The sequence below is a fragment of the Thermobia domestica genome, chromosome 8 (assembly GCF_964235325.1).
Source record: "Thermobia domestica chromosome 8, izTheDome1.hap1.1, whole genome shotgun sequence".
Lineage (NCBI taxonomy): Eukaryota > Metazoa > Arthropoda > Insecta > Zygentoma > Lepismatidae > Thermobia > Thermobia domestica.
In genome coordinates, this window is record NC_137461.1 from 287,600,872 (window position 1) to 287,626,580 (window position 25,709).

General features: G+C 35.7%; 1 protein-coding gene across 2 annotated transcripts in view; it reads left to right on the forward strand.

Moving 5' to 3' along the window:
* The window catches only part of LOC145693683 (peptide methionine sulfoxide reductase MsrB-like), a 131,792-nt gene that overhangs the window by 17,679 nt on the left and 88,404 nt on the right, over positions 1-25,709 (forward strand). For both annotated transcript variants that reach the window (XM_081769930.1, XM_081769931.1), the window contains exon 2: positions 16,556-16,593. The gene's annotated coding sequence lies outside the window, so the exon portion shown is untranslated. The remainder of the gene's footprint in view (positions 1-16,555; positions 16,594-25,709) is intronic.

Genomic DNA, 25,709 nt, shown 5'->3' on the forward strand with positions numbered 1-25,709 from the left:
TACTTCCAAAATCTTTTAGGATTGTTTTTTAAGCTTTTCTAAATTTTACTATAATATTTAGTTTTATCAATAAGAAGTTACTTCTTAGAATTATATTTGGAAAATACATTATAATCCTGAGGAGATTGGGTTCTTGTATAAATTATATATATATATATATATATATATATATATATATATATATATATATATATATATATATATATATATATATATATATATATATATATATATATATATATATATATATATATATATATATATATATGTGTGTGTGTGTGTGTGTGTGTGTGTGTGTGTATGTATGTATGTATGTATGTATGTATGTATATACTACGAGCGAGAAAATTGGGTAATTTATTTTCCTGATAAAATTCATTTTATTGGGCGGTATAGTTGAATGTTAAAGTACGAAATTATACCAGCACTTCTCATTTTCCATTTCGATGATCACTGATTAACGTCAATAATGTACACGGAATATTACTAGGGTGTCCTTTGGGGATGGCAGGGAGGGGCAGTTGCCCTCCCTTCCCGAGTTTAAGAATTATAGCTATATGTTTCAATCAATTGTATACTAATAAGTACAGCCTGGATTTATATACAAAATGGATGTTTATAGTAACATGCAGAAGCGTATGGAAAGCATGTTTTTCTTTCCGATAGACTTGTAAGGATACGTTTGAGATGCATGTGATAGCACATATAAATACATATTTTGAGTGAATTTCAATGTGCATGCATATTTCATAAACTTTGCAGGATACTGCATATTTACGAATTTTATTGCTGCATACTAGCATATTTCAGAGTATATCACATGAAAAAGGTGATATTTAAAGTGAACTGAATCGCTTTGTATACAGATGTAGAATAAAATTTAAAAAAAAAAGCTTTGAGTATGTTGCTCACAACCCTAGTTAAATTCACTTTCGATTGCAACGTAGGTCATTAAGGTAAGATATTTTTGTAAGAAATTGAAATTTTATTTTCTTAGAGTATATTTTAGTGCATATGTTAAATTTTTAATGCATGTTTTAGAGCATATTTTTGCTATTTTTCCTGCATATTTTGGGGTAGGTTTGTGCATGGAAATCTGGGCTGTACTAATAAGAAATCTGAAACTGAAACCTTGTTGCAGTAGGGAATCTTCCCCCTTTAGCAAAATCTGAAATGATTCTATTGAATATTACAATATTTTCCGAACGCAAGTTGTAATTTAACATCGGCAGAGTGAAAGGATATTTGCCAGTATTTTCTTCTAATGTGATCGTAAAATTACAATGAAACAAACATTCTTGTATAGCGTGAACTTGGTTTGGTCCAATTTAGGGTGGAGAAAACTTGATGTGATATGTTACAATTGCTTCGTTACGTGGTTATTGATGTGTTTTGCGAAGCGACGTTTCTTCCACTCGACTGGTGCTCTATGGAAATGCGTTCATTTGGTGAGTTGCCAAACATTTGTTCAACATCCGCTTTCCTTTTGGAAAGCTTTTTTGCCTGCCGCCTCTTCAGGATAAGATTTCACTGTCGCTAGGAACGAGCTAGTGCTCTGGCACCTGTGTGGGTGTACTCGACATGATATGGTACGAAGGCAGCCAAACAAGCGACCCACATGATTTCAAAAATAGTTTCTTCCACACTTAGACACCTCTATACCTCTCTCTCTCTCTCTTTTTTTTTTTTTTAATGCTTGTTGGCTGTTGCGATGCGGGTTCTGTGCCGATGTTCATATAGGTCACCTGTTACGTAAGTGTAGCAGTTGCAGTGATCAGAATAGGAGGGGGTGGGGTGTTGGACGTCAGACGGCCCCAGGAGTCAAGAACTTCCGCAATAGATCAGACACACAAGCGGTGTGTGTGTGTGTGTGCTCTTATGCAAATTGACTGCAATATGTCGCCATCCCTTGGATTTGGCGTCGACGCTTTAAATAGCCTGACCCGTGAATGCTAGCAGCCACGTAATATTAATTTTAATGAATACGGATAAAATAAGTTTAGGACCAGTTTGTTTGTAATTTTCACTCAGAGAATGGTATGATCAGATAAAATGTTATTTATTTTATTTTATTTCTATTTATTTTATTATATATTTATTTCATTATTTTTTGCCTTATATTTTACAAGCACCACAATATTGTCATAACGCGGAAAAATTTCATACAATTCTTTTTCTTGGGTCATCAGTCTTTCGATTGGTTTGACGCAGTAGTGTCAACCCATAGAAAAAGAAACATTTAGGGGGATTTTTGAGATTAATTTTTTGAATAGGGATAAAGGGGATTTCCGTCAAAATTGGGATATATGGGATTTTTTATATATGGAATCTTTCATGTTTATTCAATCGACATGTCCTTCGTGTCAAGTGCTGTAGTGTATGGGGCAGAAACATGGACATTACGCAAAAGTGATGAAAAACGACTGGAAGCCTTCGAAACGTGGGTGTGGAGATGAATGGAAAGAATTAGTTGGGTCAAGTGGAAAACGAATAAGAGAGTGCTAGAAAAGGTGGGGGAGAAAAGAACACTTTTAGATATTATTAAGAAGAGGAAGAGAAACTGGTTGGTTCATTGCCTAAGAAGAAATTGTATCATGAGGGACGTGCTAAAGGGTATGGTGACAGGAAAGAGAGTGAGGGGCGAAGAAGACTACAATTAATGGATGATATAAAAAAGGAAAGATCATACGTGAAGATGAAGAGATTAGCGGAAGACCGTGGAGCAGGCACGTAGCCATTGGGTGGGTCCGGGGGGGTCCAGACCCCCCCACCTTCGAAACCAGAAATTGAAAAAATAAGGAAGGAACAAAAAGAAACAGGAAAATGAAGAATCAGTGTTAAAAGTACAAATGATCGATAAACCGGTTCAATCAGATAGACTCTCAGGTAGAAATTAAGAAATGTCAACAATCACTATTAATATAAGACTGGTAACATAGATTCCAGTTACACTTATTAAAGAAAATTTGAATTTCGCGGCAACACTAGGATGTCTTCCCTGCGAAAGAGATCTCGTTGCTATCTTTAACGGCATTTAACGAAGATAAGAAAAAGAAGAAAGAAGACAAGAAGAACCGAGTTCGAATAACATCGGAAGACTATATCTTTTTCAATACTTTATGTATATATATATATATATATATATATATATATATATATATATATATATATATATATATATATATATATATATATATATATATATATATATATATATATATATATATATATATATAATTCAAGATTTCTTCATAGTTTGTTACTAAAATACTAACATATCTTCATTTTATTGTCCTAATAAACCAATATGGGTATGTTGCCAGTAAAATAGTTTAGATTGATCGAGCCCCTGGTGTGTAATCACGGTATTTCATGTCATACTCCCCCTCCCCATTACGAAATCCTGGCTAAACGAACCAATATATGTTGCCAGGAAAATAGCCCCTGGTGTGATAACCGTAGTATTTCGTCACTGACCCCACCCCCCTTATTACGAAATCCTGGCTTCGTGCCTGCGTGGAGCATGGAAGCTTCTCAGCTGCGACAAGTGACCTGCCAATAATTTCAAAATATCTATGATGACGATCATCATCGACAGCAACAAAATTTTCTAGAGCGGGAAGGATGCTTGAATAAAGGTGAAATTAGTGTTAATTGTCGTATTTTGTTATTGAAAATTACACGTTATAGTGTGAAGGTGATTTACACAGAAACTTGTGAATCTCAAAAGAAAAAAAAAAAAAAAAAAACAACGTAAAGTATACTCTGTATTTCTTCTTTTTGAAATCATGAACGGAAGAAAGTAAGTTATCAAACGAGAAACAGCTAATTTCTAAAACGGAATAATTGAAGAATGAAGTTTGTCTAGTTTCATAACGTTCAGTAAGACATTACAGCACAAAACTGTGATAGAAATACTAAATTCTGACAACAAAATGCGCTTGTTTTCATCAACAATTTCAATAGTCTCTTTTAATGAAGGAAAATATTTAACAGGAATTTAGAAGATCCGAATTTACGAATAATTCACCCAAATATTGAAAAAAGTAACATATAGAAGTTTCCATTTCCATATTTTATACAGTTTGAAAAAGGTATAATTAATATAGCGCGTGAGAAATTTAAGAGCAAAATGGGAATTTCTGCCTTTGAAAATCGGACTTTATAAGATTTTAGATTGGCATCACTGATTTAACACAGCTTTCAACATTTCCCTATTCGGAGCCAGATGTCTTTTCTTTCCGCCTTTCCTTATGTACCCATAGAACTTATATATGCCGCTTGAACAGTGAGACTCCATCCATCAACATTAACGATTACGTAATTCTTCAGAAGGGTAGCATTATAATAATTGCTTACTTTCTGACTCATATTTTCTTAAGGAAAAACACTAGGAAAACAATGTAAGGAACTCACCAGAAAAAATGAAATATGATGTTGTATTTGTTTGAAGTGCTCAATTGTTTCGTAAATGGAATTAAAGTTGCTGGTTTCTTTAGTCCTGGTTTTGTCTGTCTCTATATATGAATATGAAAGTGACTCTGTTTGTGACTTCGTACTCTTGAACCACCCGATGATGTCGATCAAAGTTTCAACATAGATGGGGTTCGGGCTTGGAATGTTTTTTCTTATTTACTTTGACGGCACAACTTAAGGGAGGGAAGGAGAAGGTTGAGATATTTAAAAATGATCGAAAATGACCGATATTAGTGGCTAAACCATAGTTTCCGCGGTCGCTGAGGTTAACAGTGACACTTCCGATGCCATTTAGATCCAAATTCAGCTCCGCAACTTGGAGGAGGAGGGAGATATATATAAAAATGATCGAAAATGACCGATATTAGTGCCGAATCCAGTTTTCGGGGTCGCTGAGACGAATAGTGACACTTTCGATGCCGTTTAAATAATTTAGCCCCCATTAGTACTCCTATTGGGGATGGTCACGTGTAAAAGTAATTGATTGACTGATATCAGGGTCGAATTCATAGTTTTTGGGCCTCCTAAGTTGATTGGTGACAGTTTTGGTGGCCTTTATGTCCAAAGTGAAACGTATTCTTCCCGTGCGAAAAACGAGTATTGTGCTAATAGCTTATAAATGTATATGGCAATCCAAACTGCGTTCAGATGGGTAATCCATGGTGAGAACACCGCCTCCCCCAAAACTGTTATTTCTGAATTTCTCAACAAAGTTCGCTATGTCTTAATTCCGGTAACTTCCACTTGGATCGGCTACTGTTGTTAACCTAATTTGAACCGTCTTTCATAAGCAAGAGGCACAAGAAACGTTTTTCTGGAGTTGTTTAGACAGAAACATATGATTTATGAACTTAGTTTCTCGTACGTTTGCCTTGTTACCTAATGGCTACGAGATTAATTAATCACCATAAACTTTTATATGTTTGTATTTTATTTGGAGCGACGCTTACTTTACTTTGGTTTTCCAAGCCATTGATTGATTTTGCGTAGCAGAGAAGAGAAAGTCTGTTACATTTGCGTGTGGGCGCAGTTGAGATGTCTATTAATTACATTGTATCGATGTTAGTGCATTTTCTCTTAGTAGGAGGTGGCGTCTCTGTAACTTTGTGCACTACCGTCCTTTCTGGCACTAATATTACAATCGTTATGTTCTACATGTTTTAACACTAAACCTGTTTTCGATCGTCAAGTAAAATGTTTTATATTTGTAAGTGTTTCGTAAAATACAATATGTTAAGTAAAGTTTCGTGTTTGACGGAATATAAGTTGTTCTTTTAGAGCTCAAGAGGGAAAGCCTCCCCCCCCCCTAAAAAAAGCACGATTATAAACCATATTTTTAGAGTTGAAGGGAGAAAAAAATATTGCACGAATATAAGTCGCAGTTTTAGAGTTCAAGGGGAAAAAGAGAATTGCTCGAATGTGAGCCATACTTTTAGGATTCAAGGGTAAAATCAGGCACGTAGCCAAGGGGGGTTTCGGATCCCCCTTCAAGACCAGAAATGAAAAATAAGGAAGGACAGTGGTGGATCTAGAAGGAAAAAACCTTTGGGGGGAACCACAATCCAGCTTATGATAGGTATATCATGAGTTTACTATAAACTGTCAGAAATATATAAATAGCACCTTAAATTTGTTGTCACTCCAAAACCTGGGGGCGCCTCTGACGAAGGATAAAACAAAAGAAACGAGAAAAAGAAGAATTAGCATTAAAAGTAAAAAGCTACAGAATGCGTTTGATTACTCTTTCTCATGAGGAGCTTTGTGTGGAGGAAACGGAGATGTGGGGTCAAGTTAAAAGTGGATATTATTGTAACGGGGTTATTATTGTAACGGAGCATTTCCGAATTCCATCTAGCTCCATGCTATTCCTATGGACTATAAACGACGATCGATGAACCGGTCCTGTCAGATAGACTCAGGATTTGAAATTTCTAGAAAAGTTACGGAATTCTCAGAATTTCTGCTTCTAGTCAGGTGGATTTCAAGCTTTCGAAAACACAGTGCCGTTCTGGAATAGTGTAGACATTTTTTATCATAAGTTTTCGTCATCACTTCTCTGTAGTATCAAACATGTTATTTCAGAAACAGTTTTCTACTGCTCCTTTAACTTGTCATTTGGAAGACAGTAGTTGACGGAATAATAAAACGAAGAGTTACGTCGAAAGTTCTGTTAGCATTTGATTCAACAGAGAAAGAAACGCAGATATTGTAAAATATTTTACAAAACATTATTGAGTATGTACTTTTTACAATAATTGAGGTCATAATGAAAGGAAAATTGATATATTTAAATGAACAGAGGAAGGAACATAAATAGTGTAAAATCTTTTTCAATACCTTTTTTATATTCTTTTACTCGAGATTTCTTCATAGTTTGTTCTTAAAGTACTTACTAACAAATACTCATTTTATTATCCTAACAAACAAATATATGTTGTCAGTAAAATAGTTTAGATTTAGGGATGTGCACGAGACGAGTCGAGACAGGATTTTCCTGACAAAATTCGAGTCGAGACACGGCTCTTCCAATAGAGAAATATACATTTTTCGAGTCGAGACATCACTTTTACAGCACATTTTCGAGACGAGACAGCCACAAATCTTGTCTCGTGCGCATCCCTATTTAGATTGATAGAGCCTCTGGTGTGATAACCACAGTATTTCATGTCACGAACCCCCCCTTCCCCATTTCGAATCCTGACTACGTGCCTGGGGAAAGTACATTAATTGAATATGACGCGCTTCCTTAAAATTCGTGAAAGGAAAAAAAAAGTCAGATTCAGGGGAAAATAATGATTTCATTTTATGGATAAAACGTGCAATGTATTTTCGGCTCAATACGGTACGAAAGAAATGAAATCTTTGAGTTTAACGTCCTACAATTAAGCCCTTTAGGGTAAGGTAAACTATGATTAAAGCAAGGGAATGATTCTGGAAGAATTTGTGGAATGACATGTGGGAGGAAACGGGAGTACCCTCAGAAAACTCAGGAGCACGATGTAATTAACCACAAACTAACAGCCGGGGATTGAACCAGGGACCTCACGCAACAAGAGGTAAGCGCTTTACCACTGAGCCACCATGCTTCTAATACTGAACATTGTGTGATCACTACTCGTCCTGGAACTTGAAAATTTATTTGAGCACCATTTTTCAACCTTGCAAATTTTAAAGGGTGCAAATTACGAAAAAGGAAAACAAAAAGTTACATTAACTGACAATAAGACTTTGGCAAAACTGTATCGATCATAATTTCTTGTACACTTCTTTTAATATTGTAACTTTATTATAGTCGGAAGAGAAAATATGAATTTAGCCACGAAATTTTAGCTGTAAGCTAACATACATAATTTGGTAAGCTAACTTTTTCTCGTATTCAGTTCTGTACTGTTCAAAAATTGTAGTTTGTATAATTAGTTTTAGAAAAAGGAAAGTGGAAGTTTTCATTCGAGTGAAATGGTAATCCATGAAGCAAGGCTCAAGGGAACAATTTCCTTTTTGAGCCTCAAAAAATACAGGGCTGCTACTTGAAATGTCAATGGGCGTTTCTCTCGGGTTGTTTGCCATCTCACGAGGAAGTGGGTTGCCGCCGTGCGGTTACCTTTCTTCTTCTCCATACAATGATAAAATGACTTCCGGAAAACGATGTCAACATCTTACAAATGATTAGGTGGATCAGTTTCTTTTCTGACGTGTGTTATTAATGTTCACGTGGATAGTTTAATTGCTTGTTTCAGTACGTCAAATTATTCAGCTTATTGTATAACTTATTATTTAAAATTTCTATGGAGATTCGGAGAAAACTGATCACGTTTTACATGATATACAAGTGTTTTTCTTTGGGGGGGGGAGAAGGGCCGCTGTTTCTCAGTAGTAGAGCGTTCACCTCTGGTGCATGGGGTCCGTGGTTCGATCCTAGCTTGCGCCAAATGAGCTTTGTGGTGGACAAATACTGTGCATGGTTTTCTCAGGGTTCTCCCACTTTCTTCATTCCATCATTTCATTCATTTCTCACTACCACTGTTTCCTTTAGCCTAGCTGGCATAAGCGTGGGACGTTAAATTTAGAGATTTCACTTCGTTTTTTTTCATGAGGCATTACGTTCTGGATGGATGTATATTATGTAGCAAAATGCATTCACGAGAATACATATTTCAGTATTGACTAGTACCTCTTTACCGACAAGTAGCTAAAGCACGTGTCTTCTGTATGCGTGTTCCCGGGTTCGATCTCGGTAAGGGTCTCATTTTTTGTGGTGTGGGTCACATTTTAAACAATAGGTCCTCTTTCATATAGCCTTGCTGCTGGAAAAGGACATTAAACTGTAATCAATGAACACAATATCGGGTAGGAGTGTCCTAAAGATATTTTTTGTCTAAAATTCCGATTGTTTAAACGTCCGATATTACTATGGTATTATTTTCATTTTTTTCATTGTTCTCATATTTTATGGACTAGTTCTAAGTGTTAAAAATATTTACGATTAATTTTTGACAGCAAATAATGGTCTTTTCGGAAACAAAACACATTTTTAATAACACACATAGATGCTTGTTATACTATGGGTTCAGTTAAGCTCATTGCATTAAAAGTCATAGGTGTGCGTGTTATTATCTCATGAAAGCAGACGTGAAACTGAAATTATAGCATGTCACCTTAAAAAAAAAAATAGTAACGTAATATCAATGTTTAAGCCTTGTACAGGTTCAGAAGTGATTTGAAATAAAATGAAATCTTTTAGTTTAACGTCCACTATTATAGCTGTTAGCCTGAGGAAGACAGATGATTAAGGCAAGTTAATGATGATGGATGAATTGGTTGAATGAGAGTGTGGGAGGAAAGGGAAGTGCCCAGAGACATGTTGTTGTCCACCACAAACTTAGGCTGGGACCGAACCAGAGACTCCACACACTAGAAGTAAGCGCACTACCGCTGACCTGCCGTGCTCCCCTCAGGAATGATTCGTGCGTATAGTAATATATAGATCTCATGTTTATTATAACAAGCTTTGGCCCTCTCTGCACTGTAAGTTAAAACCGTGCTTAATTTAAGAACTCTCTAATTGTTTATTTGTCCTAATAATAAATAGCAAAGCATGTTTATGTTCAAGTGACGGGGACAAATAGCCTCTCTTGTGACGTCCATATTAAATATCAATCAATCAATCGACGTTTATATTCGTACCATCATTAATCACTTTTTAAAAAATTAAACAAACAATCAAATATTCACAATAGTTTTAAATCTTCAAACTCCCTGTACACTAGCGCCATCTATTGCTATCAGACAGGCACGTGGCGACACCTATTAATTTGATTTGTACTATCAAGAATTAATGTTACCCACATATTATTATTATTATTATTATTATTATTATTATTATTATTATTATTATTATTATTATTATTATTATTATTATTATTATTATTATCCACAATGAACAAAGTAGCTAATGTCCTGTATTTTCTTTATCTTCACAATAATTTGCATAATAAGTCGTACACTAAAACACGGAATTTCTTTGCTGTTCGTAATGTCATAACAAGAACATAGCGTGTAGTGAAAGTAAGAATGGTATTATAAAAAAAGAAACAACATGTTTTCCCAAAACATAGTTTGTTTCGTTTTCTGAAAATTACCCTGAAGGTTTTACACACCTAAAAAAGAAAGTAAAAGCGAAATTACTGTTGTTTCGTGATGTCATTTTTGGAGTTGTTCTCAATTAAAATTTCCTGTTGTAAATTTCTTTTTTTGAATTCACCAAACATTCTTTCTAGTCTAGGTCAATATACGTACATATAAAACTATCTACGTATACGGATCATTTTCCGCAATGGCTATAATCTATTAAAATACCTCAACTTATGAACAAAGTGAACCGTTAACCAATTTGTTTTTCTTCTTCTGTTCTGAACGAAGGGCCAGTGCAACATCAGACAAGATTCAAAACATTTAAATTTATACAAGTGAGTTTCGTTCCGTATTATAGGGCCGCGGTGGCTCAGTGGTAGAACATTCACCACTGGTGCATGGGGATCCTTGGTTTGATCCCAGCTCGCACCAAGTGAATTTTGTAGTGGATAAACATCTGCGTGGGTTTTCTTGGGGCTCTCACGTTTCCTCCCGCGTTCTTCATTCCACCATTTCATTCATTTATTTCTTATCTTCATCGTAGTGGTAGTGGATTTTCTATCACTTCCGGTTTTAGGAAAGAGTTAAGGACAAAGATTAAATATACACTTGAAATGCTGAATCTATTCCAGAGAATCGCTTTTCAGGCCGGTAAGCAGAGCAAAAATGTAGAGGAGTCCGGTAGAAGTTAAGGGACGACCCAACTATATTATAGATCATCACCATCTTATAGTTCATTTGCAAGCCTCATAAAAATTTTAGGGGGCCAGTAAAAAATTAAGGGGGTGCCCAGCCCCCTAGACCCCCGTTGACACGAGCCTGCCACTTCTCGCTATTGATGTTGCGACAGTTGCGGTCAAATTAAAATGTCAACATGTTATTGAGATTCCATATTATTATTAATATAGATATAGCAAGCAGCATTAATGATAAAATGCCCGTTTTTCTCACACTTTTTCCGTTCTCGAGACTGGCAAAATAGTCGAACTCCGAGCTAATATACAACTATTTTTGGTGTATTTAAAATCTACGTTAATCTTCACTTGGAGGTCTTTTTTAAAAATACTTGTTTACAGAGCATATATCATATATAAGCAATGAGGTATAAGTGTCATTATACGTCATCAGTTTACCTTAGATTGCGCATTAATCCAGCTTCTGAACATGGTCCAAAGCTCTTATCTACGCTCTGAAACTACTAGTATCTTGGTACTTCCAAACGATTGTTTCAACCCTCGGGTCCGGCACCTGTAGGTATCGTTTCTTTCTCAATCAAGTTGTCAAGAGAAAGTCAATTTTCACGGGTTCTCACATAACCGCAGTTGTTGCAGATCACGATTGTCAGATATTTCCACTGTGTATTACAGCATTTGCTCTATAGTGGTCAACATTAAAACTAGAAATCCTTGATTTCTACTACTTCTTTGCTCTATAGTGATCAACATTAAAACTGGAAATACTTGATTTATTCCGTTTCTTTGCACTATAGTGATCAACACTAAAACTGGAAATTCTTGATTTCTACCACTTCTTTGTTCTATAGTGATCAACATTAAAACTTTAAATCCTTGATTTCTACCACTTGTTTGCTCTATAATGATCAACATTAAAACTGGAAATACTTGATTTCTTCCCTTTCTTTGCACTATAGTGATCAACACTAAAACTTGAAATTCTTGATTTCTACCACTTCTTTGTTCTATAGTGATCAACATTAAAACTTTAAATCCTTGATTTCTACCACTTGTTTGCTCTATAGTGATCAACATTAAAACTGGAAATACTTGATTTCTTCCCTTTCTTTGCACTATAGTGATCAACACTAAAACTGGAAATTCTTGATTTCTACCACTTCTTTGTTCTATAGTGATCAACATTAAAACTTTAAATCCTTGATTTCTACCACTTGTTTGCTCTATAGTGATCAACATTAAAACTGGAAATACTTGATTTCTTCCATTTCTTTGCACTATAGTGATCAACACTAAAACTGGAAATACTTGATTTCTACCACTTCTTTGTTCTATAGTGATCAACATTAAAACTTTAAATCCTTGATTTCTACCACTTGTTTGCTTTATAGTGATCAACATTAAAACTGGAAATACTTGATTTCTTCCCTTTCTTTGCACTATAGTGATCAACACTAAAACTGGAAATTCTTGATTTCTACCACTTCTTTGTTCTATAGTGATCAACATTAAAACTTTAAATCCTTGATTTCTACCACTTGTTTGCTCTATAGTGATCAACATTAAAACTGGAAATACTTGATTTCTTCCCTTTCTTTGCACTATAGTGATCAACACTAAAACTTGAAATTCTTGATTTCTACCACTTCTTTGTTCTATAGTGATCAACATTAAAACTTTAAATCCTTGATTTCTACCACTTGTTTGCTCTATAGTGATCAACATTAAAACTTTAAATCCTTGATTTCTACCACTTGTTTGCTCTATAGTGATCAACATTAAAACTGGAAATACTTGATTTCTACCACTTGTTTGCTCTATAGTGATCAACATTAAAACTGGAAATAGTTGATTTCTACCACTTCTTTTCTCTATTGTGATCAACATTAAAACTGGAAATAGTTGATTTCTACCACTTCTTTTCTCTATTGTGATCAACATTAAAACTGGAAATACTTGATTTCTACCACTTCTGGTTTGAGTAGAAGGTTAATTAAGGAGGTAAATTTTATTCCTAAGATGCTGTTTCAATTTCAAAAAAGTCACTTTTTACTCAGACAGTTTTTGCTCTGTCGATAGACAAGCAGAAAGCAGGAGGGACACAGCTATTCTATAGGATTTCACAGCATAATTTGGGAATTTTAATAATAGAAGCCACTTTCCATACTATGTTGCAAAAATTCAGGTATGCTTAATTTTAATGAAAATTATTATCTTAGAAGAACTACCTTTGTAAAGATTTAATACCTGTAGAGATCGAAAAATGTGAAATCTAATAGAAGGCTGCACTATGCTGGTAATCAAGTCCTACAATGCTTACATTAATTGATATTTCAACGTGAAAGCAACTAAGACAGACATATATTAAACACAGTAGAAACTGAGATACCTCTTCAGAGGACAGTCACTCATTAATGTAACTTTAACTTGTGTAGAATACAACAAAGGCTTCTTTTCTTCTTCATTACTCTACAAAGTATGTTTAATTATAATTTCTCTTTTAAGAAGACCGACTGGAAACTAAAAATAGCCTTTGGGAGAAATGCTTTTGGGAAACTCTTAGAGAAAGTGCTTCTTTTCGCAACTCCTCAATTAATTCGTTGTGTTGCATGGCGTTGGACGGTGTTCAATGAATGCAATTCCAGTGTTTGCGTTAGTAGTTGTGGTCATGTGAAGCTAATGGTTATGTTCTGTATATTTAGCAAGAGCATTTCTCCGCTTCTGCTTCCAAAAGGGTTATTCACCTGTTTCTATATACCTGTGTATGTCGTTGAGAGGAAGTGCATGCAACTCTTCAAATATTAAAGAATTCATTATTTAGAGAGATGCTTAAGTGCAATGTCTTTATGATTTTAGTGTGTATGATTTAGTTATAAACTCAAGATTTGAAGGGGCCGTGGTGGCCAAGGGCGCCGATTTCTCTGTAAATTTGGGGGGCCCATTCAGGTGCAGAAGGTATATATATGAGGATTTTAAGACAAATTGTATTCAGATTATACCAAATATTGAATATTCATAAATATAATAGGGAGGCCCGGGCTCCCACGGCCCCCTCAGGATCAGCGCCTTTGGCGGTGGCTCAGTGGTAGACCGTTCAACCTCTGATGCATGGGATCCTTGGATCGATCCTCGCTCGCGCCAAGTGAACTTTCTGGTGGACAAACACCGCTTGTGTGGGTTTTCTCAGGGCTTTCCTTTCCTCGCACTTTGTTCATTCCACCACTTCTTTCATTTCTCATCATCACCGTCTCCTTTAGCCTAGCCGGCATAATCGTGGAACGTAAAACTTTTTCATTTCATTTCAAGATTTCAAAGTCAAACTACAGTGAATTACTGCCAATTGAGCTGTCGTCGCATTAATTTATAATAAAGTATTAAGATAATACCATTTATTTATTTATTTATTTACTTACTTTTGAGTTTAATGTCCCACGATTACGTACCAAGGCTAAGGAAGACGATGATAATGAGAGATATGATAATAAGTGAAGTAGAAACTGGGAGGAATGAAGAGAAACCCGAGAAAACCCATGCATACAGTATTTGTTCACCTCAAACCCTACTTAACGGGAGCTGGGATCGAACTGGAAACCCCACACGCAAGAGGTGAGTACTCTATTATTGAGCCATCGCAGCTGCACGATTTATATTAAAATGGTCAATAATTGATTTGTGTTTTATTAACAGTCATGTTTATTTTAATGTAAAATATTTTTGCGTTGTAACAGATTGTAAATTTAACGATGGATTTGATTTTGATGGAGTTGATTTTTGAGTGTAACGTCTCGTTCAGCAGTGAGGCTATGTGAGACGTGGACCTAGAGTTTTAACGTGGAATTCGAACCACATGAGCTTCGCCGGAAATCGAACTCAGTTCTCTTACGCTAAAGATGTATACGCTAACCGCTTAGCCACGAGGGAGATCTTAACAACTACGGAATGAAAAGCGCTTTCCAGTATTTTATTTTAATGTTAAAGTATACGATGTTTTCAAATTATAAGTACCTATTGTTTTATAGTTTTATGACAGTAGAACCGAATTTTAAGAGGTGACATGTGTGTATGTAGTTGCACATTCTAACATGTTACGCTTGTCAAATTGACATCGGATTTGCATCGGGAATCGAACTATGCACTTCACATACAACTAAAGATAATTATGCTAGCTACCCAGTCAGCATACATGTGTGAAATGGACGTAAAGGCATTCATTAGTCTCTATTATATGTATAGATCATTAAGTACACACCCCTAGAGAATGCAAATGTCGCTAGAAATTGATTTTTTTATAAACCTTTGTTGTCACTCATAGTTATTATTAAAGTAGATATAAAATGGATGTCACAGATCATTAACGGATGCGCGTGTGTGTATGTGTATGCCTTAATTTCACCCAAGGGACAAAAATTCGTAATTGCTGTTCCGAACTTATCAAAGCCATCATTAATTGAATTGGTGCTCATCCTCCTTCCATTGTCCATGATGCACTTCCCCTTCCTGTAAATTCTTTAGATATGTTCATTGAAAATATATATTCTAGGACTTTGACATTTGATACTACCCTTCGCCGCTTTGACATGATCTTGACTAAGCGTTGTTCTTGTATAAATTATAAAGATTTCATATAAATCTTATATATTGCTTTGCATATTTACAATATTTTTCTTCACTTCCCATCTAAAATTTGCATATTTATTACTTTAAATATTTACAATATTTTTCTTCCCTCCCCATCTAAAATTTGCATATTTATTACTTTAAATATTTACAATAGTTTTCTTCCATTCCTATTTAAAATTTGTGTATTTATTACTTTAAATATATGCACTATTTTTCTTTCCTTCCCATTTAAAATTTGCTTATTTATTACTTTAAATATTTACAATATTTTTCTTCCCTTCCTATCTAAAATTTGCATATTTATTACTTTAAATATTTACAATATTTTTCTTCCCTCCCCATCTAAAATTTGCATATTTATTACTTTAAATATTTACAATAGTTTTCTTCCATTCCTATTTAAAATTTGCGTATTTATTACTTTAAATATTTACAATATTTTTCTTCCCTTCCCATCTAAAATTTGTGTCATGGCCTTTCCTTTTCAATTACCCTGTTTGCTTGCATTTGCGTTCTTAATGGTTTTTGTATATTCATTCAAAGATAAACACAGTTTCTACATGAGCTCAATGTGGACAAGATTGTCCACCTAATGGCGATTTGCGTAACATGAAATAAGTAATGACATAGAGGAAAAAAACATTAAAATGGATTTATTATTCCTTGGAAGAATAATCAAACGGAAATCTTAACATAAGTACAGCCAGTGAGTGACCGAGGAAGTCCTATAAACTAATCCAATCGATTAACTACCTGGAAAAATGTCGCGTCGAATTTCTTGGTACGGACAGTGCGCTGGGTATCGGTATCGAACGAAACTTCTAAAGTCAATGACAGCAATTTAGTTCTTTGGAATTTCTCTTCATGTATGTTTACATTAAAACAACACATGTCACTGCGGGAGAACTGGGTTCGATTCTCAGTGGGAGCTCATGTGGTTCGAATCCTATATTAAGTTGTAGATTGACATCTCAAATAGCCTTGCTGCTAGAAAGAACGCTACATTCTAATCTAAAAGAAGACAGGAATACTATTAAGACTCACTTTTTAAAAACGCAATTGAAGAAAAAGTTATTACATTTTCTGCTTATTGTGTAACAATATGTTGAACTAATTTTTCTATTTTATCTTTTCAGGGCCAGATATGTGTTAGTGGAGCGTAGGTTTATGGCTGGTGAGTATTAAAATACACATATACACATATATCATATGTAATTCTTTATTGTTAGTTTGGGGGGGGTACAGTGGCTGAGTGGTAGAGCGCTTACCTTTGGCACGTAGGGTCCCTGGTTAAATTTCCGTTCAAGTAACTTTGTGGTGGACATCGTGCTCCTATATTTTTTCGGGGTCCTCCCACTTCCTCATTCTACAAATTTTTCCATCATCATTCACTTGCGTTAATCATCGTCTCCCTTAGCCTAAATGGCATAATCATAGGACGTCAATTTGAAAGATTTATTGTTAGTTTGTATTGCAACAGCTATACAACCCGAAAGAAGATTGTGATTAGCAGATTGTATACAGTACCAAATCTCTATTTAGTTGCCCACATCCATATAATATACAATTCTCTTTTTTGTTTGTGGTCAAAAGCAGTGATAATTTCAGGGAATAGCGCGGGGGGGGGGGGGGGAATGTTAAGGTTTCCCCAGGACCATATGTACTATCATTCTCAATGTGAATTTCGACTGGTTTCGTTATACTAGTGTTCCTCCCCATGAACTGAAATTTCCCTCCGAAGAAACATTAAGGTTATGCAACCCGAAAAACACATATGAATAGGGGTTGTATAAATCCTAAGGGGTTGTTTGTCACAATAATAGGGGTTTTCTAGTTTCGTAAATTTGATATAATTTCCTTTTGCAGAAGTGTGTACAAAACTTACCTCTTGATCTTCTTTTCTTAATTTCATTTAGAAGTTATCAGAACCCTTCCGCGTTATGAGAGGTTCACGAAGGGCCTGACATAATAACACTTAAAAACTATTTTTATTATTGGAGTACATTGTGTAATGACTTGCATATTTTTAAACGTTGATTAAGTCTATTCATTGTGTTCATAAATCACTTTATCAGTTTATAGTTTTTATACTGTGAATCATGTAACATGAAAACAGTGTTTCAGATCTAAGACTTGCACAAAACTAATGTTGCCCACATAACTCGAGAAATTTGTCGTCCATCTCGATTTTTTTTTTTTTTTTTTAAGTATTCCTCGTCTCATGTGTTAACACTAATTCAGTTATCCATATTCATGTGTATATTTTAATCATAAGCTTGAAAATTTAGAACAAATCGATAGTTCTGTCTCCAAACTGCCTAACAAAACAAGCTCTTTTGAGTTGATTGTGAATTTAACGTCCGTTTCAACAGCGAGGCTGTATGAGACGGGACCGACTGATTAACGTGGAATCCGGACCACATGAGTTCCCGCCGGGAATCGAACCTGGATCTCCCACGCCAAAGACGCGTACGCTAACCGCTTAGCCACGAAGGAGCTCAAAAGAAACTCTTCTTCCCAGAACTGTGTAACCAGGAGATTTCTAGAACGAGATGTGTATTAACTGCCCGAGAAAACCGACGGGCAAGATGTCCACCAGAAACTTACTTGGCTGGGGTTTGAACCAGGCACCCCGGCACCCCACGCACCAGAGATGAGCACTCTACCACTAAGCCACCGTGCCCCCCTTCCCTTTTGGCATACAGAGTTCACATATTTGAACATCCATAAATGTTAAACTATTTAGATTAGAGATATTTCTAACCACTAGTGTACCCGTTAATTACGTATGAATTACTGAGAAAAATTTTTTGACGATAGTGCCACATTATTCACTCTCCTCCCAGTAAACTATTAGTGGGGGAATTTTCTTCCAAATATATTTATTGTGGGAAATATTCATCACGATTTTGCTCCCTGGACAATAGCAGAACACATAAGCATCCTTTGTCTTCAATTAAGTTTGTCGGGAACGGATAAGATTGTCAAAGAAGTCCTTAAGAGGCTTCATCCCGGTGAAATTAAAATACCGCAAATTTCACAGTAATTATGTGATATCTTCAAATTGGTAAAAGATAATTGAAATGTGGAACAAGATCGCCCTAGACAATATTACTTTGCGTGAGGTACCGTTATCACAAATCACCTTTTCCTCTAGTGGCTTTTCGTTTTCAGCCGCTTAGAAACGCGAAAATAAATGCCGCTTTTCAAAATGGCTGGAAATCGAAAGCAGATAAGTGAGTCGTGATAACAGTATCTCATGTTAATGATATTGTCTAGGGCGCTATTGTTCCACATTTCAATTATCTTTTATCAATTTGAAGATATCACATAATTACTGTAAAATTAGCGGTATTTTAATTTCGCCGGGATGAGGCCTCTTAATGGAAATTATTTCAAGTATCGATTCTTTACAATGAATTCTCTAAAGCTATGTTCTTAGGAAACATAATAATATTGCAACCTTAGCGAAAATTAGGGAGTTCTCTAATACATATATTTTGTTCTGTACAGTCCGTGGATTACAAAATTATATTTTATATTATAGAGGTTTAATTTTGGGCTACAGTTGTATGCTTTGGCATGTGGCCTAATTCCGAATCTGTACTTATAAAGCTGAAGTCAAATAATAATTTTGGCTCAGTTGTAGATCGCTTACCTCTGGTGCATGGGATCTCTAGTTCGATTCCGAGCTAAGTAAATTTATGGTGGACAACACCGTGCCCGTGGGTTTTCTCGGAGTACTCCCGTTTCCTTCCATTTTCTCATTCCACCAATCCTTCTGAAGGATAGACTGAAGGACATTTTAAATAATAATTTGATTCAAATTGCTTAATGAATATATTGTGTGCTCAAGGTTGACCTAATGTCAACAATATAACCAAATTACAAGCTTTGATTACTCTTGTATCAACACGAGACATATTTATTTTGATCATATTCTACCAGCAAGCTCCCAAACTAAACCATCAATAATACTAAATCAAGACCTGACATAACCATTTATTTTTTTTTAGTTGTAATTGTCTACCTGTTGAGTTGTCCATTAGCGTAGGAGAAATAATGTACTGCACTGAAAAGACGTGGGATTCGTTGAAAAATCGCATCCTTGCTGCAATGGAGAACCACCCTACGTACGAAGAAGCATATACGTTATGTTTGTTGTTGAAAACAAGTTTTCGTTCGACTCACCGTGTCAAGAACCTGTACGACGTACTTTTTAGAGGCGTTTCGAGTATTTACATGGATTTCTAACGCCGCTAGCCACTTTGGACACCGCTGTTTACAAAGTTGATGACGGTGAGAGCTTATGCTATATGTTTACAGTTAACTTCATGTCCTCCTTTGTAGATACATATATATATACATTTACTGAAAAAGAAAGAAACTCCAGTAACACACGCGTCGTTGACCACAAAATACACATTTTCTCTGGTATTTCAACTCGTATCCGGCACCTAAACAAAAGGCTTTCCTTAACCTTTCCTTTTATCACGTATTTAATCATGTTGTGCGTATAACTGTATCACGTACGCAACCAGAATTATGCTTCTGCAGTACCCATTAATGTAGAACAATGTTTCAGTGTTAATATCTTTTGAAAAAACAACCGTCTGTGTTTGAATACTTGGTTGTCTTTTATCAGCGAGTAGCACTTGATAATAATAATGCCTTATGTGGTAACTCCTGTGATTCACTTCGTGTGATTACTCTTGCATTCTTTCTTTCCGTTAATACGTGTCATCATACAAGTATCTTCCCCCCCTCTTTATCAAACGTATTTCTGTTCCCGTATATGGGAACGAATTGTTGTAAGACGCTTGCTTTTCTTTGCATCCTGCTCGTTGCAGAATCTGTGTCTTTATCTTGAAAGAAAAAGGTACGGACCACCGTACTAAGCTCTCTTGCTCCCATTTCGTACTTTAAATCATGTCTGACTTAGTTATTACGATTTATTTACGATTATTATTATTATTATTATTATTATTATTATTATTATTATTATTATTATTATTATTATTATTATTAAAACTATCTGCCTGTTGGCAAATCCAGGGGATTCCTCCCTCTCTTAGGTTAGAGTCTGGAAATTTTCCTTCCATGTTTCTCGATCTTCAGCTTGCTCCTTTAACTCTTAATATTTTCTTCTATTTTTTTCAAATAAACTTTTTAAAAAGTTTTTTTTTCAGGAGATCTATACCTAGGCACAGTGGCGTATACAAGGGGGATTCAGGGTTTTATTATTTTTATAAGAAATCTTTTTTTTTAAGTTTTACGTCCCACGTTTATGTTGGTTAGGCTAAAGAAGACAGTGATGAGGAGAATTGAATTTAATGGTGTAATGAAAAAAGTGGTAGGAAGGGAAAAACTTCGAGAAAACCCACGTACATGGTATTTGTCCACCACAAAGCTTACTTGGCCCGAGCTGGGATCGAACCAAGGACTCCATGCACCATAGATGAACGCTATAAGATGTAAAATCACATGTTCATGCTACATCAATAATTTCCCTGTGAAACAAGTAAATTTTTATTGAGTAAAATGTACAAATGTATATTGAGTTAGGAAGTTTTTTGGGGCGGGGGTCCGGACCCGGTGGACCTCCCCGCGTGGGCGCACCCCTGCCCAAGGGCGCCGATCCTGGGGGGCGAGGGGGCCTGCCTCCCCCAAAGCTCATGTGGGTCCCCGCATTTTATTTATGAATATACAATATTTGGCATAATTTGAATGCAATTTGTCTTAAAATCGTCATATATATGCCTTCTGCATCTGAATAGCTCCCCCAAATTTACAGAGAAATCGGCGCCCTTGTCCCTGCCATTCAGTATTATAAAATTAGTACATTGATAACTAGGGAACTTGAATCCTAGCCTAAATTCTCGGGATTCCAGTTCAGTTTGCAGTAAGGAAAAAAAAAAGAAAGAAAGAAAGAAAGAAAAAGAAAGAAGTGCAAACACATAGATCTGCTTCTTCTCTCGTATCGCATCGCATCCTGAAACCTAATTAAGCGTGTTTGGTCGATTTCCGCTTTAATTGAACTTGGAGTTGATTGGAAAATTTACACTCCGCGAATCTAATCTCCTTGACATTCCCATCAACTGAAGTGGAAGGTTGAGTTTATATGCCCTTAAATCCACTGAAAAAAAAAGTTCCTTTTCTATTGCTAAATTTCATAGAATTCGGTCACGTATTCCATTAAACGAGTAAGCTTGGGAGCTTAGTATGATTGGAGGAAAGTTATACAACAATAATAATGCTGAGTTATATAATATACCACAGAAATGTTGTTACTACTATTTTTAGAAAATTTCAGAACGGCTGGTATTGAACAGAGATGCAAAATCTGTATATATAAATAAAAATGAAAGGGACTATGTTTGTTAATTAGTAACTCTTGAACTCCAGACCGATTTCGACTACCCCCTCCTTCTCCCCTATTTTCAACATAGATAAAGTTCTAGTCTGGGATGGTTTCTATCATTTCACTTTGACGGTGCAACTTAGGGGAGAAGGTGGGGGATATATATATGAAAATGATCGAAAATGATCAATATTAGTGTCGAATTCATAGTTGTCGGGGTCGCTGAGATGAACAGTGACATTTCCGATGCCTTTAAATCCAAATTCAGCACGACAATAGTAATATTTAAATTTTATTTATAGAGATTACTTACTATTTTCTCATTTTCGTTATAATTTCTGTGTTTCTGTCGATTTAAGAGCGCAAAATCACTAACAACATATTACTAAATTTTTCTTCATTTTAACCCATCGCAGCGGGTAATTGACGCTAGTGGATTATTAAGTGGAAAGCAAAAGTGTTTTCTAGCAGTCTACTTTCTTTTACCAATAACTTTGGGGAATAAATTAACATTAAATTGGGGACATCTGAATATTTTTAACATGGAAAGAACATAATTGTGTAAAAAGATATGAAACTTCTAGTTTCAGGTTCCATGTAGGTTAAGGGAGGGTGATGATTAAATGGAAGTGAATGATTTTGAAAGAATTAGCGGAGTAAGAATGTGTCCAAAAGCAGGAGAAACCCAAGAAAACCTACGAACAAAGTGTTGTCCTCCATAGAGGCACGTGATCAGGTATCAAACCAGGGATCGTTATACCAGAGGAGAGCGCTTTACCACTGATACAACGTGCCTCATTAATGAAATAGCTTATCAGAAATTAGACACCAGTGAGTAACATAGCAATTTCTTATAATTTCTTATTTCGCATAGCACTTGATCATTTGAAGGTTCCATATTCGAATACTGAGGCTGTCAATGTGACTGATGCATTTCTTTGAGATGGTATCTGAAAATACTGCGTACAACGGAAATAGAAATGTTCCAGGTGTGGATAGAGGTATTGCGGGTATGAATAGAGATATTACAGGGGCGGATAGAAATATTACAGGTGCAGATAGAGATATTGCTGTTGCGGATGTAGATATTGCGGGTGAAGATAGAGATATTGAGGTGCGGATAGAGATATTGTGGGTGCGGATATAGATATTGTAGGTGCGGATAGAGATGTTGCAGGTGCGGATAGAGATATTGGGTGCGGATACAGATGTTGCAGGTGCGGATAGAAATATTGCGGATGTGAATAGAGATATTACAGGTGCATTTCCCCAACTTCTACTAACCAAAATTTCTTTATATAGCCTACTTACAGTCTCCGTCCGTCCGGGAGAGCCATCTCAAGAATTAGTTGATGGCCCACCCCAGTAGCGTACCCAGGAATTTATTTCGGGGGGGGTCCAAACTAAATATGAAGGTATTTTATATTAAAATTCCTAAAATTGCCCCTAAAATTAGGCTAACTTTTAAAAAAGTCGAAATTTCGGGGGGGGGGTCCGGACCCCCAGGTCCCCCCCTGCGTACGTCCCTGGCCCACCCCATGCTCCACCCCATCTATTTGCATACGGGGTTATTATAGACAAATTATCCTTTGGTGGTATGTAACCCAACTGTACCTGAAAGTAAGATTGGTTGCATAGCATTCAGTCACTGAATATTCTAGCCGAACTCCTTCATGTAAAGTGCACATGACGCTTCTACTTGTTTTAACAATTATTTTGTCATGTGAAAATTTGGCGATGCGTACAGGTCTACTCGGATGCATATATCCGTATCACAGCTTCTGCAGATATATATTTTAGTTCCTGTGTGAATGGTGGATAAAAATGCAGATATTCGTGAAAAGACAAGAATTTTAGTGACCATCCTTCTAAAGGCTATTATTTATTTACATTTTGTAATAAAAAGTGTGATTACCCTTTCGGAACAAATAATCGCCGGACAAAATTGAGTTATTATATTTTTCTCTGCTTTCTAAACGCAATAATAAATCTGCCGTGGTAATCTGATTTTATGGAGGTTTGAGTGAGGTGGCTTATTCTTCTTTCAAGAGTTTATTTATTTACCGTACCTCCAGCTTACCGTTGCGTTCTGAGCAAATACAATCATGTCTTATGAGTTTTGAAAAACAAAGAAAAGAAATTTATTGTAAAATTAATTTTCAGATATGGTACTACCAACATGACAATTTTCTTGTCAGAAATTTGAATTTGAGGGATTCTTAAGTAATCAGGTATATTTCCATTATTTTTTTCTGTTTACATGAATTTTATTACGTTTTATTTATGGTAATTGACTTATAATAGACAGAGATAGGTAAGTTCTATATTTAATATCTCATTATCTGCGTATGTGGATGCGAATGAGGATCGAGATATTGCGAGTGCGTATAGAGATATTGCAGGTGCGGATAGAGATGTTACAGGTGCGGATAAAGATATAGTAGGTACGGATAGACATATTGGAGGTGTGGATAGAAATATTGCAGTTGCGAACAGAGATATTGCAGGTACGGATAGAGATATTGCAGGTGCAGTACTCCTGCGGATACGAAATTTCACATACGCGTAAACTTCTAACGATACATTGCATATGTTTCAGTACGAAATTTAAGTTTAGCTAATGAGATTGTCTGGTCGTCCTTTGTTCCTCATAGAAAAAAACTAATCTTAAATTAAATGCCAATGAATATTGTGTAAACATGGGCGTCTATATGTGGAACAAGATAACGCAATCACTATCCCCCCACCCTTGGCATTTCAGAACTTTTTACTTGGAGAAAAATTGAAAAAGAAAAACTTTGATACATGAGTAAAATTAACTTTATTTTATCATTATATATATATATATATATATATATATATATATATATATATATATATATATATATATATATATATATTATGTATGTATGTATATATATAAAATCTGCATTAGTTTGGATTACCTCTATTCCAGGGTATGAAAAAATCTTAATTACATTTTCACATTCTTTTTTAATTGTATTTAGTGTATTACTATTTATGTAAGTTATAACAAGGAGTTTTATTAAAGTTATTTCGTTAATAGTTTGCAATTTCATGAATGTGATAAATTCTATGAGTGTAAATGTATTTTGATCTGTTGTTGAAAAAAAAAAGAAAAAAACTAGTTGTTACAAAAGTCGGCCGCATAACTTGCCGTGCCACCGAACAAGCAGAACTTCGCGTGTTTTAATTTTTCGTCGATACCCTTCCTGGCTGTTTATTAGAGTCAATTGCTGTGCCGAATCAGTTGCTCGTAATCACATCGTTCTGCGGAGTCAAAGTCAAGGTCGTGTGGTGCTCTGCGACAAGGTTGTCGCCAGTTACGTCACAGCTGGGGAATAGGAGCCACTGAACGCAGTGCTGCCATCTAGGAATATGATCAGCGGATATAATAAACTTTCTTTTGCTCTAAAAATATAATTATCCAATTTAGTGAGAATAACAAAAATATGTACTTTGTATTTAAACAGAGTATAAGATTTCTAATAGGATAAGAAGATAAGTCTGCCGGGTATAAATTGTTGAATGATTGAAAGGACACTACCCTATCTTTTATTACACAATGCAAAAGAGGAGATCTGGATTTGGTGAGGTGAGGTGATTTTAGTTTAGCGTCCCGTTCAGCAGCGAGGCTATATGAGACGTGGACCTACTGATTAACGCGGAATCCGAACCACATGAGCTCCCGCCGGGAATCGAACCCGAGTCTCCCACGCCAAAGGCACGTACGCTAACCGCTTAGCCACGAGGGAGCTCAGATCTGGATTTGATTCCCGGCGGGATCTCATGTGGTTCGGATTCCACGTTAATTAGTAGGTCCACGTTTCATATAGCCTCGATGCTGAACAGGACGTTAAACTCAAAATCAACTCAATAATGCAAAGGAATAATAATAATAATAAAAT